We start from the raw sequence: 13,125 nt of genomic DNA on the forward strand, positions 1-13,125 counted from the left end.
CAATAAGCTAGAAGGACAATTGATTGATGCATTTCCTTAGAAACTGGGGTTTTGATTGTTTTCAGAGGTGGCTGTCTGGAGGGGCTTGTATTAATGTCATCAGGACTCTTCCCCTCTGTTACTCAATTGGCTTTCTTCTCATGTGGCCTTCCTCTCCCATAGGTTATGTGCAGCTGCTTCAGGCTTACAGGTCACAGTCTCAGAAGCTGCTATATTCGCTCAGAAAAAGGAGCCCCACCCTCCAGGATTTGATCATGGGTGTCTCCCCTCCTCCCTTTGTGCCCGGGGTGTGAAATGCTCTCTCATTGGCAGGCTTGGGTCAAGGGCCCCTTCAATGACAGGAAAGGTCTGTCATATATGCTGTGAGGGAGCAATTCTTAAAAGAAGAAGTTGAGACAAAAAAGTTAATTTTTTTTAATAGCTTACTTTGGGGTGAGAAGAATTACTTCTGATTTGCTATGCTAATGATGAAAAATAACTTCATTCTCCCATTAACACGACTTTTGGGTTTAATGAAGACCACAATGTGTGACCATCACATGGAATGCATTTGTATGCCGAAGGAAAGTTCCATTCAAAACCCAGTATCATGTCACTTTCTGAAAATGGTTCTCTTGTAAATAGCCAAAAATTTATTGTGGAAGTCTGAGTTTTATTTATTTGATAATCTCTGAACTGGAATGAAACAAGTCACACAATTCAAATATAGATGATCTTTCTGAGGAAATGGGATGAATGCAATTTCATTTCAAATGTACAAAAAGAATAAAGAAATCTCTGCTAAATATTTTAGAGAAATAATTATGTTGTGAATTTGTACCTCATTCAATCGTTTTGATAAATATGGATTTCATCCACTAGAGTTCCCAATAGTAAAAACTAAAGTAGAATGTGCTTAGTATTCCTAAAACAACAAAACTCTCAAAATACCAAGTAATTAAGAAAATCTGAAGAAAAACATTACAACTACACATTATGACATGAATCCCGATGTACCTTGAAACATTTAGTTAATTGGGAAACATCAGCTGGCCCCATACTCTAGGGACTGTACATCGTGCTTGAGATTTTTTTCTATATTCTTTACTATTTTTTCAAAACATTTTTTGGAGTCTTAAAGGCTTGCAGTAATTAAGTTTACAAATGCTAAGCAGGCTCCACTGACTATGCAGAAGCGAGTCCATAGCAAATGTCAGGCACTAAGATCATCTGGATGGGTTGACTAACCAGGTGAGGTTATCACATTCACAAAACAGGCTCTAGATCCCCAGTGCGCTGTGGTCTGATCTGGGGCTTCCTGGCAGTTGAGATCATGTGGATTCTTCCCACCGGGGTGGGAGCGGCGGTGGGTATGTGGAAGGGGTTTGAAGGTGGGAGTGGGGGCGGGCGTGTGGGAGGGGTTTGGAGGTGAGAGCGTGGGGTGGGCCTGTGGGAGGGGTTTGGAGGTGGGAACCGGAGTGGGAATGGGGGAGGGGATAGAGCGGAGGGACTCGGCCCGGCTGGAAGTGGGGGTGCAGGAGGGGGCGGGAACAGGGAGGATTGGGGAGGGGGCGGGACAGAGGCGGGGCGGGGCGCTCTATAGGGGCGTGCACACTCCACAGGGACACGCGCTCTGGGGCACAGCAACTCGCTCCAAGTTCCCTCCCTCGCGCTCCGCGAAGCCCGCCTGAGCCCTCCCACTCGGTGCAGACCGAACCATCGCGGCCGCAGCCAGCCGGGCCCTCCACGGCCTTGAGTCCCCAGCCCCCTTGGCTAACCGGGTCAGCTCTCTATCCGTGGCCCCGCCGAGGCGGCGCGAGGACTAGGCGCCCCCTGCGGCCCGCGCTCGGCCCTCCGGCGGCGCCAGCGGCCCGGACCCCCTTCCCGGCGGGCCCGACCTTCCTCCCCGCCGTCCCCGCAGCTTGGAGCCCGGCTGGGGCCGCACCGCCCGGGGCCAGGGAGCGCGGCCGAGGTAAGTCTGGGCCGGGAATCCGGCCCGGGCGGGGGTCGGGCGGGTGGCCGCGCGGCACCCCGACTGCGCACAATGCCCGAGCCGCGCGCGGCTGGAGCGAAGCCGGATCCGCCTCTAAGCCTCCGCGCCCGGCCTGGGTGTCCATCCAGCAGGGCCGGGGAGCCGCACTGGCCCGGACCGACCCTCCCCCGGCTCGCTGGGTGGGCCGCGAGAGGAGGCGCTCGCTGCGCGTCCGGGCTGGGCGGGGAGGCCGGGCAGGGGCGCTGCGGAGCCCGGCGGGCTTGCGGGGCGCGAGCGGCGGGCTGCGAAAGCGCGCCTGCCGCTTGCTGCTGAAGCACTGTGTAGGCGAAGGCTGTGGGGACGGCTCCTTGCGTCGTTCCCAATCTCCGGGTCTAAATACCTAGGGGGTATCTGTATGTCCTAATCGCCGTCTGGGAATTCTTGCAAGAGATGCAGATTCAGAGGCTCTGAAAGTTTGTTTTTGGTTACCCCCTCCAGCTGCACTCATGGTCTCGATCGTCTCCACTTTCTTTGAAAGCACACAGATTTGAAGTAGAATGAAATTATCCTTGGCTCATTCGTGCCCCCGTCACCCAGCGGAGCTCATAACTTGGCAGCAAAGCTCGTGCAGGCTGTGGGAAGCCGCCGGTGCCTGCTGCCCAGCCTAGTGCCCTCTGATTGTTGTTGGAAGAGGAGTGCGTGGTGGAAATGGCAGTGACAGTTCTCCCTCCGCGCAGGCTGGTGGGGAGGGTAGCAGAGATAACTTTGCTGTGTGCTTCAGTTACTCGGGAAAGTGGAAAGAAAACACCTGGTGCCGGCTTTTTAACCCTTTCATGTTGTTATTCAGATTCCAAAATGAATAGCCACAAAAATGAACAGGCTGTCTTTGCTGCCTAAGATACGGGCAAACTCTGGGTTTTTCCTCACGGCCATATCCTGTGCAAAATCTGGCACACATCTGTGACAACATTGCGTGGCTGGCATTGTAAGGACTGCAAACTGGTTTGTTTTTGAGAAGCGGAATGTGATAGTAGAATGCGCATCTTTGCAGTATAAATAATGACTTTCATTGTCCTCATATCCCCTGCTGGTATTGAAGTCCCATATATAGCCTCTTCTCCCCAATTTACACGTGGAGTCTTTCCATGGAAAATACCTGTACTAACCCTTGCCTGTTTTGTGACATCACAGCCCCTGGTCATTCAGATGAGCTAATGATTAAGCATAGTTATTTTACGTAAGGGCGAGGTCATGATAAGCCAGACTTCTTTGTCCATAATATCCCATTGATTTATCCCATGGTATTTAAGTTGCGACTATAGATCTTGTAACAGTAGAGTCACTAATTGAACAGGGAGGTGACCATGCTTTGTCAGCCTGATAATCTCTAAAGTGCTTGGAGCAGCGCCTGGAACACAGTGCTAGGTAAGTGTCACCTAGTTTTATTTTTAATTTTTATCATCAGTCCATGTGTTTTTCTGTTTGGAAAACAGTTGTTTTGTTTTTCAGATAGCAGCACTTTTAAGTCATGGTCTATTTTTGTCTCGTTTAATTTTAGTTCAGAATTGAGGTTGAGTTGTTTTGCTTATGACTGACAATCCATTCTGTGTGTCATTCTTACGTACAGTATACAGCAGATCTGTAAGGGCAAAAACACAGTCCTGAGCTGTCACATCCAGGTACTTTTCATAATAAGGAGACTTAATTATCCTTAAGGGCCTAAATGTCTAAGGAGGAGCCTAGACATCGGGGAAACGTGGCGTCTGGACCCCATTCTGAACGCCCTCATTCTCCAGGTTGACAATAATACTTCTAGTTACTACTTGAAATTCTACCGTGGTGGCACAACAGTGGGGTAACTCCCACTTGGTCACAGGTAATAAAAGATAAACATGATGTATATACATCAACCAGATCTTACCATTCTTATTTGTTCTTCCAAATCTTTCAAGCAGCCTAGTTAGCTAACATAAGGAAAATGAAAACTACGTACTTGCCATGTGTCCATAACCAGATGATTGTGTTTGCCACCTAGATATTTTAAAAGATTGCCAGGGATTTACTTTCATTTTGGGGTCCTCCCCCATGCCCTTTTAACTTTGAAATGATATCTCTCTTATTCCTCAACAGTTTACTTAGCTAATCAAAGACATGGCTAAACTCTTGGGGCCCTGCAGTACCAAAGCTGCTGTAGGCACAGTCTGACAGTAGGTGGTGCTGTAGGTAATGCTGGTGAGCAGGGTGCATTTGTGGTCAGGTAGAATTGGAGGGGTTAATTAGTATTCCTATTGCTTGCCCTCTCCCCCAAAATATGCTCTCACTACACAGGTACCATTTAACAGTCTTTTTAGGAATAAACTTTTTAAAAAGTCTCTCCTTTGTATTTCCACCTTTTTTGGACTATTTACTGGGCCAGGTTTTTCTTCCCGAAAACCATAGTATTCCAGGTGTTAAGATAGACAAAGCTTTGTAAAAGTCTTATTTAATCACCTGTACTCTTTACTCTTATTTTTTTTTTTAAAGATTTTATTTATTTATTTGACAGACAGAGATCACAAGTAGGCAGAGAGGCAGGCAGAGAGTGAGAGAGGGAAGCAGGCTCCCCGCCGAGCAGAGAGCCCGATGCGGGACTCGATCCCAGGACCCCGAGATCATGACCTGAGCCGAAGGCAGCGGCTTAATGATAGGGTAAGGTTGACCGTTCTGAGCCTAGAGGATCTCCAACTAACCTGGACTTTTTTTTTCAGTACTTAACTTGCAAGAGAGAGAAACAAATGATAAGAAACTCAGTTGCATCATGACTTTAAGAAAACAGCTTCTCATTTACTCTGATTTTTACCGTTTTTCTGAGTCCCAGTATGATGCAATGAGCATTGATATTCAGGATGAAGACTGAAGCTCTGCAAAGCCATGACTCATCCAAGAAAAATATATTCATTCTATTTAGTAGAGCACAGAGGGTAGGGAGTGAATAAGAAGACTCAGAACCAGGGCTCTCTGGACTGTAATCCGAGCTAGCTCTGTGGCTGGCTGGGGGACTGGCCTGGTCGTGGGCAGTTGACAGTGGATTCTCTTTATTCCAACACAGGATAGTTGTTATCTTCTTTCTTCAGATGACATGAAGTAACTGGCTGAGTCACATAGCTACTAAGTCGCAAAGCTGCGATTTTAACCCCAAGACAGTGTGCCTGTGGAACCCGTGGATCTTTTCACCACACCATGTGGACTAATGTCTGTTTTGCACAGTCAGGAGGTGCTCACTGCATTCTTTTGGGGTTTGATACCGACAAGTCTCTTTGTCATAACTCAGTGACATGCTTTGAATTTCCTGAGTAGTGTTGGGAGTCTAAAACAGGAGAGAGGAAGCTCATTTTGATGTTCAGAGGTAAACCCCTGAGATTTCTCAATACTTACTAAAGATTGCTTATTTCGGAAGGACTCAGGAGAAGGCTGGCAGGTTTAACTTCTTTGAGCTATGTAAAGGCCAGTGCAAATGGTTTAGAAGATGAAGTCGTGCTGGGTCCGTTTTTGACTTTCTTGCTCAGGTGATCTGGTGAGAGTCCTAGCCTCCCCTGTATCCACTAACTTTTCTCCCCTTGGGTTAAAGGAACTTTATTCATTTCCATCACTTAACTACATCAAATAATTAAATACATTACAGTGATTAATGAAACACCAGATCGAACTCCTTTGATGTATTCTTTTTTTTTTTTTAATTTTACACTTTAGCCAGAGCTTGATTTAAATTTTAGTGGTCATTTTCGTATTGGAAACATTCTAGAAATATAAAATAGTAGCATTGGGCAATTATTCAGAAGAGAGCACAAATTTTACCCAAAATGTTTACCCAAGAAACTAAAGGTAGCATTGATTCTGAAGTTTGAAAGCATAAGTTAACAGGATCATTCATATGCAAGGTTTTGGAGAAAGTGGTAAGAAGTACCATTTCTCATTGCTTGTGGTTGTCACAATGAACTACAGATAATGAAGGTATGGGCAAGGCTTCAAAATGTTTGCAGAATGCATTTTCCTCCTGTTTTTAAGCCTGGGTTTGTTTTTTAGATGATCTCTTGTGGTACAAGGTTAATGGCCTTAAATCATGCATATTCCTATTATGACACGTTAGCTTTCCTCCTCCTTGTGAAAGGGAACTGCATGTCTTGTTTATGTTTTTAACATTTCAAGTCTCATAAGGAGAGTCACATAAGAACACAGCATTCAAAGACATAAGGCTGGTTTTTTCTTTTTCTTTCTTTCTTTCTTTTTTTTTTTTTTTGAAACTTTAGTAGTTAGTAGATGAAGCAGTTGACTTCCTCTTTCCAGTATGTTTGGTGACAAAAATAGTGAACATGTGGATGATTAAACAATTTTAAACTGGAACTAGCACAAAAGCTGGGATTTTAAAATGGTAAACACTTCAGAGGGAAGTCCAAAGGTGAATAGTAAGCAAAAGGAAACAATATGTCATTTGGCAGACAGGTTTCTAGAATTATAAGAATTCCGTGGTATGTTTTATACGTCCGAGCAAGATCAATGGGTTTTGAAATTGTCCAGCTCCAGATAAAGCTTTTAAAGATACAGTTAGAAGCATATACGAAATTTTTTAATGGTTTTGTTGTAAGGCAGAGCATTTGCTCCTCAAAAGCTCCACTGGAAGTTTGTGTCTTTTCTTTTCCTTTCTTTTTTTTTGGTCTTTTTCAGGAGGAATCACAGATATGCTTCAAAATAATCATTGCCAGCATTTTTTTTTTTTTTTTTTGGTATCATTGTCTGGAACTTAATGAAAAGAAAGTAACTATGAGAAAGAATATCGTTTGGTAATTTCTTCTATTATGATTATTATGTTAAATGGATATTTTTAGAGCATTCACTTTGCGCCTAGGTACTAGGGATAAGTAGTGCTCAAGAAAGACTAGGTTCTTGCCCCCTTGAGGTTTTATAGTATCAAGTGGAGGAAAAAGGTAATAAAGAAAAGAAAAGTTAGGGTTTTCTTTTTTTTTTAAGATTTATTTATTTATTTTAAAGAGGAAGAGCACTCATGTGCATGTGGGTACACTCAAGGTGCGGGGCAGAGGGAGAGGGAGAGAGAGAATGCTCAATGCATACTCCCTCCTGAGCACAGAGCCCAACATGGGGCCAATCCCATGATCCGAGATCATGACCTGAGCCGAAATCAAGAGACAGGTACTTAACCAACTGAGCCACCCAGGTGCCCCTTGAAAAGCTAGTTTGAAGCAGTAGTAACTGCAGTCTGGAAAGAGGGTGGCATTCCTCGCTTGGTTGGGTGGTGTGGGAGGGCTCCAGGGAGGTTGTTTGAGCTGAAACTTACATGGGGGCGAGGGAGAGGCAATCTCTGCAAGGTCTCAAAGATCCTGAGGCAGGCAGCACCTGCCTTTGTGAAGAACAGGAGATAGCATCAGAGGAACCAGGTCAATAAGGCCTTGCAGACCCCAGGGGGTGGGGGGAAGGGAGGAATTTCTGTTTATTCTGAAGCAGTGGGAGCTGCTGAGGGTGTGACACAGGAGGACCAGGCTCTAGTGTGCAATCTGGCAGCTCACATGGCCTGCTTATGGAGAGTGGATGGCCAGAAAAGAGTGGAAGTGGGGAGACAAAAAGCTGTCATGGTGACCAGCCAGGTGAACTGGAAGGAAGGGAAGGAAGTGGGAGGGGGGATCCCGAGGTTTGCACAATTTTGAATTTCTCCTAACCAAACCCATTATTGCTCTTAAGATGCATCTTTATTGTACTAACACCAAAAAAGAAAACATTCAAAGCCAGTTAAGCTTTGACATACGAATCCTGATTTCAGGTATTAAAATGGGAAAATAGATGTTCTTAGAATTGGTGAAATATGGCATATTCTGGAGCTCGAGCCGGTTTGTATTTTATTTCTGTTTGTTTATCAGTGATCCAAGTTGAATCCTGTTTTTTGGAAAGACCTGCCGGTCATATGTAATGGAATCCCCTCCCTCAGGATTAGAGGCTGGTGTAGACAGTTGCATCCAGTGTTGGTAGTCTTTCTGATACTTTCAAAAATGTGTAGAGAAGGGCTTCACAGACATTCATTCTGTTGCCCCCACATACACGACAGACGCACTGGTGTCAGAGATTGAGGAAACTGTGACAGTCCGTATTTGTCAGAATGGGGAATTACTGGCTCTATTTCTGTGATACCAGGAGCAGGGCAGAGTGAGGCCAGGGTGAGGGCTCAGTCAGGGCCATGAGAATTCCAGGCCAAACACTTAGTTGAAGGCCAGCCCATTACTGAGACAGTTCTCTAGGTGAGTCTGTCTGGGTGCAAAGACTGGTTCTGAACGTGAGTGAGTTATGGAGGCTTCTGGAACCTCAGTTTTCTTTCTGTAAAACGGGGATAACCTACTTCGTGTTGTACCTGCTTCATAGGGTTGCTGGGAGGGTTTCAGTAAGACGGTGCTTGCAAAACCGGGAGCACTTCACCAAGGCTAGTTGCTGTTATGTGTTACTGTGTTGCACACTTCCCTTATGTCCTCATCATACAGTCACAGGCTGAAAGTCACTTTTTCAGAGACTCGCCCTGACCCCGGGAGCTAAGGTAGCCCCTTCTCCAGCCACTCTCTTTCCCATCATCCTGCTTTATTTGCTTCAGAGCCCCCGTGTCGAACTAGAACAGTATAATTTGTCTCCATGATGAAAGCACCTTCCCCAGGTTGAAAGGGACACTGACGCGGCTGCCGAATCCACATTGCCTAGAGCCACACCAGGCCCCTTTCAGGGCCTCGTAAGTACTTACCCAGTGGGGTCCAAGGGTGACCTGCTGGTTAGGAGGACCTTGAAGGCACAGCAAAAAGGGCAGAACTCAAGCAGAACTCTGCCCTCACCTTGGCGTTTGTGCTGTGGGTTGACTTGCTCTCCAGTGGGGTACCTGAAGTCCAGCAGGCAGGATTCAGACAGTCCTTGGTCACATATTTTGGGGACAGAGAGTCAGAGGAGAGCCAGAGTTTGTATTCAAAAACAAGGATTTCTTGGGGGTAGGACATGCTCGTTGGTTCACCCTGGCCTTTCAGAGAGTGTCACTAGCTTCCTCCTCAAGCCAAATGCCACTCAAAGCCTCCCTGGTCCATGAGATGGCAGCTCCCAGGCACCTCCTCCTTGTTGTCGTCGTCATCGTCCTCTTTTTTTTTTTCCAAAGTATTTTAAAAGATTGTATTTATTTGTCAGAGAGAGAGAGAGAGAGAGAGAGAGCGCCCAAGCAGGGGGAGCGGCAGACGGAGGGAGAAGCAGGCTCCCCACTGAGCAAGGAGACCCATGTGGGCTCGGTCCCAAGACCCTGGGATCGTGACCTGAGCCAAAGGCAGATGCTTAACTGACTGAGCCACCCAGACGTCCCTCAGGCAACTAGTCCTTCTGTCAAAACCACAAGAGGAAACAAGGTAGAGAAATATACCCACTGTAAAAAACAACCACTGGTTGTCAGACTGCCCTGGACGTTCCAGAACCCCGCCCTGAAACTGGGGCCGTAGCCTGCTGTCTGATAAACCTGCGCAGTCAGCAGTCTGGGCTGCGGGCTCTCGCCCCTGCATCTGAGCCGGATCATGTTACTTACGAGGCCACATCTCACTATAATGACTCTGCTCAGGGCATTTGGACGTGTTTGTATTTCGCAAAGGGAAATCATACCCATTTTAGAAATAAGAATATTTATATATTCCTTTCCAGGCTTTTAAGCTGTCACAGTGCTCCTCACTATTCGACTGTGGTCTTTGAGTAAAGTGAAATGAATAAAATGTAAGGACTTCTCTTCTTTCCTTTTTTTTTAAAATTCTTTCTTTCTTTCTTCCTTCCTTTCTCTCTCTCTTTCTTTCTTTCTTTTTTGTAAGGACCCACTTTCATATCGTGCAGACACACTCTGCAGTCATAGGTGTATGCTTGTGTCTGTTCACCTACAAGTGCAAACTACTTGTCGTCTTTCTTTCTCTGGCTACCGTGGGGCCATTGCTTCCATAGGTGGTCAGAAACAGACAGAAACTGAACTCAGAAGTGTTGAGGAATACCAGTGAATCCTGACAGCACTTCTGTGCCTTGACTCTATGGTTAAAACAAGGTGAAATTGTACTTAATTGTACTATTGTATACTCTTGATATGAGTTGGGGATTTAAAAAATTCTTTTAATCTATCCCTGGCCTGTGCTCATTCAAATGATCATTAATTGGAATGTTGTGATTTTTAAGAATCTGATGTTGTTCTTCCCAAGACATTTTGTTCTTGTTTAGTGACCATGAGAGAAGAGGAGAAATCTTTGTGTTGGTTCTGAATGTGACTGGTCAGGGATGTTCTTTGTAGCTTTTGAGGACCTTGTTCTAACCTACAGCACAATTTGGGTGTGTAACCATGTAAATCTTTATATAATGTTTTGGCCAAAGTGGCCATCTTTGAGGGGTTAGACTAGCTATCTAGCAACTCAGTTATTTCACTTAATGAAGATTTTTTTTTTCTAGTTCCTGTTAGCAAATTTGTCTTTGTAGCTCTTATACGGGAAGAGGATTACAATCATAGAAACCTATATTTTGTGGAAAGTTGAAATAAGGTTCTATCTGTATTGTTTGGAAATTGGTTTAAAGTGAATTTTCCACAGAAGTGATGAGGAGTCCTATGCATATGATGTAGCGCTGTTTGTGTGTGTGTGTGTAGAGGTCAATTTTCAATATGATCTTCACAGTGGCCGCATTTCCCAGTCAGAAGTAGCTCTGCTGTTTCCCCACTGTCACATACTCCAGCTCGTATGGCCTATTTTGCTTATCTGATTTCTCCTTCAGGTATTTTTTTTTCCTCTCAGAATTCACCAGCACAGGACCAGACTGCTTTAGTTGTTAATTCCCAGTGCTATTTCCACATGCATTTTCCAGAGTGATTTCAGTGTGAGGCATTCAGCTGTTGAAGAGCTCTGTCTGCCCTTCAGACCTTTCCCCAAAAGGTGTTTAGATACTGTGAGTTAATGATAAAGAGACTGCATCCTGAGGACCTTTTAATTCAGGATACTAAGACATATTCAAACATTGCATGTCTGGAATACTTAAATATTCATCATTTTAATTTGGAGTTTTTTGTTTTGACCAGGTAGAATTTGTTAGTCATAGATACCTCATGTTGGTCAGGGTCCTCCAGAGAAACAGAACCAATAGACTTCTTTCCCTGTCTCTATTTCCATCTCCTTTTGAAGGAGGTTTGTTGTAGGGAAGTGGCTCGTGAGGTTACGGAGGCTGGGAAGTCCCACACCTGTCATCTGCAGGCTGGAGACCCAGGGGAGTCCATGGTGTATGTTCCCGAGTGAGGGGTGGGAAAGGCGGGTGTCTCAGCTGACCGAGATCAGATCCTTCCTTTACCTTTTTGTTGTATTCAGGCTTTTGACAAACTAGATGAGGCCCACCTACATTGTGGGGGAGGGCGATCTGCTTTACTCAGTCTATCCACTCAAGTGAGTCTCATCCAGAAACATCCCTACAGGTACGTACTCATTCAACCAAGTATCTGGGCACCTTGTGTCCCAGTCGAGTTGATGCACAGACTTCTTTCGTCCTCATGCCATGTCACTGCCTGTAGTAGAATGGAGGTGACCTCAGGGATGCTTCTGACCTCGTCCATCCTCCAAAGTGTCCTGTTGCCCTTGTTGGAATTGTCAGGGTATCTTGTGAATGAGGTCACGTGCATCTCGCTGATGCCTTCTTTGACATGGAGGATTCAGCACCAATAAAGCCAAGATTCATCTCTTTATTTTTGGAGAAAAATAAAGCTGTGTCACACTGACATGGGGAATGAGCCCCATGAAGGGAAGAGGCTTTCAGATTGATGGCTCTTTCCAGCTGAAGCGTGGCATCTTGATATTGAGGTCAGGACCCCTGTCCCCCTTGATGTCCCCGCTCTATTTCCCTCTCTCTCTAACTCTGAAATCTCTCTCCTGCCTGCCCCTCATTCCCTTCCATCTTAGTTCAGTTCTGGGCCATCTTGTCCTTTCTGGCTGATGGCCCTGCCCTGAACTTTCTTCCCTTTCCTACCTCCACTGTACTGTCTCCAAAATTAGCTGAGGTATCCGTCTGCCACATTGCTCACCTGCTCCAAGCCCAGACCACGTGCTCAAAACCAAGTCCCATTAACTTGCCTTTCCAGTTCTTCCCAGTGTGGCTTCTGTGCCCCTCTGGGCCCTTCCCTTGGGCGTCTTCCTGTGTTGCACGGGCTCTTCATTCTGTCCGGAGTGCCTGTTCACCTCTGCTCTGCTTCATAGGATTCCGGTCACCCTAAAACACATCTGTCATGCCTCCTCTCTAATTATTTTTCTTGACCATATATGGTCTGAATAAAAAAGAGCAGAAGAAGGGGGCGCCTGAGTGGCTCAGCCAGTTGAGCATCCATCTCTTGATTTCAGCTTGGGTCTTGATCCCGGGGTCATGGGATGGAGCCCTGCACTCAGCATGGAGGCTGCTTCTCCCTCTCTCCCTACTTCTTCCTGCAGGTCCGTGTGTCCTCTCTCTCTCTCTCTCTTTCTTTCTCGCAAATAGATAAATAAAATCTTTTTTTAAAATTTTTTATTTTTTATAAACATATAATATATTTTTATCCCCAGGGGTACAGGTCTGTGAATCGCCAGGTTTATACACTTCACAGCACTCCCCATAGCACATACCCTCCCCAATGTCCATAATCCCACCCCCTTCTCCCAACTCCCCTCCCCCCAGCAACCCTCAGTTTGTTTTGCTAAATTAAGAGTCACTTATGGTTTGTCTTCCTCCCAATCCCATCTTGTTTCATTGATTCTTCTCCTACCCACTTAAGCCCCCATGTTGCATCACCACTTCCTCATATCAGGGAGATCATATGATAGTTGTCTTTCTCCGCTTGACTTATTTCGCTAAGCATGATACCCTCTAGTTCCATCCACGTTGTCGCAAATGGCAAGATTTCATTTCTTTTGATGGCAGCATAGTATTCCATTGTGTATATATACCACATCTTCTTTATCCATTCATCTGTTGATGGACATCTAGGTTCTTTCCATAGTTTAGCTATTGTGGAAATTGCTGCTATAAACATCGGGTGCACGTGCCCCTTCGGATCACTACGTTTTTATCTTTAGGGTAGACACCCAGTAGTGCAATTGCTGGGTCATAGGGTAGTTCTATTTTCAACATTTTGAGGAACCTCC

The 13,125-nt window shown here is 45.6% G+C and overlaps 1 protein-coding gene across 7 annotated transcripts in view; it reads left to right on the top strand.

The window, feature by feature from the left end:
• Positions 1-1,842: 1,842 nt before the first annotated feature.
• Positions 1,843-13,125, top strand: part of FAM110B (family with sequence similarity 110 member B) — a 193,130-nt gene continuing 181,847 nt past the window's right edge. For 5 of the 7 annotated variants that reach the window (XR_004279593.1, XR_004279594.1, XR_004279595.1 and 2 more), the window contains exon 1: positions 1,843-1,951. The gene's annotated coding sequence lies outside the window, so the exon portion shown is untranslated. The remainder of the gene's footprint in view (positions 1,952-13,125) is intronic. The other 2 variants (XM_032316190.1, XM_032316191.1) reach the window with 1 other exon arrangement.

This window comes from Mustela erminea, chromosome 16 (assembly GCF_009829155.1).
Source record: "Mustela erminea isolate mMusErm1 chromosome 16, mMusErm1.Pri, whole genome shotgun sequence".
Classification (NCBI taxonomy): Eukaryota; Metazoa; Chordata; class Mammalia; order Carnivora; family Mustelidae; genus Mustela; species Mustela erminea.